At 41.1% G+C, this 1,655-nt stretch overlaps 1 long non-coding RNA gene across 1 annotated transcript in view; it reads right to left on the reverse strand.

Moving 5' to 3' along the window:
- The window catches only part of LOC109378709 (uncharacterized), a 5,714-nt gene extending 4,065 nt beyond the window's left edge, over positions 1–1,649 (reverse strand). The window contains exon 1 of the long non-coding RNA XR_002123052.1: positions 766–1,649. This is a non-coding gene — a long non-coding RNA (uncharacterized LOC109378709). The remainder of the gene's footprint in view (positions 1–765) is intronic.
- Positions 1,650–1,655: the final 6 nt, after the last annotated feature.

Genomic DNA, 1,655 nt, shown 5'->3' on the forward strand with positions numbered 1-1,655 from the left:
CCCTGACATCATTTGAAGAGCTGCTCAGTGTTGGAGTTCAGAGAAAGCAAGTCCATCAGTTAGGAAGTCCGTGCTCAAGCCCTTTAGGAGGCTCGACTGGGACTCTAGCCAGCGGCTGACGCACCCAGTCACAATGACCACTGGTTTTCCAGCCAGAAGTTATGAGGTCATCTGTCTCTAACACTGGAATCTGGGCTAGGGAGCCTGCTGTGGTGCTGAGAACCCTCATTCCTCCAGGGGGAACACTACAACCAAGATATGTCTCCCAATTTTTAACAGTCACATGGGGGGTGGCACCAGCCCATTCCGTTTTTCTGCCCCTCCTGTGAGTCTCAAGTTACTTCTTATGTGTGTCCATAGAGGTAGGACTTTGGTTGAGTTAGACTTCAGGTGATTCTCAGTGATGATTCTTCTGTAGTTTAGTTGTAATTCTGATGTGGTTGTGAGAGAAGGCAAGGACTGCATTTACCCACTCTGCCTTTTTTACTGAAACCCACAATTTTTCTAGTTTGATATCTTCATTGATTTCTCTGTAAAACTGTAAAGTGACAAACCCTGGAACTCACGTTCACATAGACTCCTTATTGACATATTCTCATGTCATTTACATGAAAAGTATGCTAAGACAATGAGGCTTAATCTACATGAAATCTAGACAAATTTTTTTAAAGTTTACAGTTAGTGTTACTTTTTTTGCTGTATTTTGTTTTTAAATAAACTTTGATATTTTAGACAGATAGCATGCCAATGGAAGTGGTCTCTTACACAAGTTATGCAGAAATCATTCTTCACACCATTGACGACGGCAGCAAATGGGGAGCTGGAAGCCCAAAATACATCCTCAGGGCTTCATAATTTTATCAATTCCTCTACCCAACAGTACTTTTTGTCTGCTAGTAATAGTTTGTAAGTCACTTTATCCCTGTGCTACGCAGTGTGTAATCAGCATGGACTACATGTGGATGCTACCTCATAGACTGAACATACAAATTATATGACGATGAGATACAGAGTAAGCCACTGACATGGAAATAGCAGAATCTTGCCCTAAACCAAGTTCCCAAATCAATTCATCCCTAGCAGCTAATTATGTTGGGATGCGTTAGCAAGTACTCAGATGAGTAGATGAAAACAACTTGCTCTAGCAGATGAGAAAAGTCATCCCCAAAACTGTATAGTTAAGAATGTGCCATCAATCTGTACACACAGTCTGGCTGCAGAGTGAAGGAAGGCTGGTTTCCTTTTTTTTTTCTTTTGTTTACAGAGGTGGAAAGTGAACATTTGGTTGAACGATTCTCTATCAAATTAGGGTTTTAATTTTATGTTTAATTGTTTGAAAATGTTGGGCAACCTAACATATTGGTATGTGCTATAACATGGGGAAACCCTGGAAATGGGATGTTACGTGAAAGAATCTAGTCACGAAGGACCTCATGTTGTGTGATTCCGTTTATATGAATGACCAGAATAGGCAAATCTATAGTGGCAGGAAGTAGATTGGTGGCTGTCTGGGGCTGGGAGAGGCAGGAAGCTGGGAGTGACACTAAGTGATGTGGGGTTTCTTTTGAGGTGATGGAAATGGTCTATAATTCTGATAGTTGCACAACTCTCTCAATGGATTAAGGGATATTGAATTGTACCTTTTCAATGAGAGA

This window comes from Hipposideros armiger, unplaced genomic scaffold (assembly GCF_001890085.2).
Source record: "Hipposideros armiger isolate ML-2016 unplaced genomic scaffold, ASM189008v1 scaffold_2676, whole genome shotgun sequence".
NCBI lineage: Eukaryota > Metazoa > Chordata > Mammalia > Chiroptera > Hipposideridae > Hipposideros > Hipposideros armiger.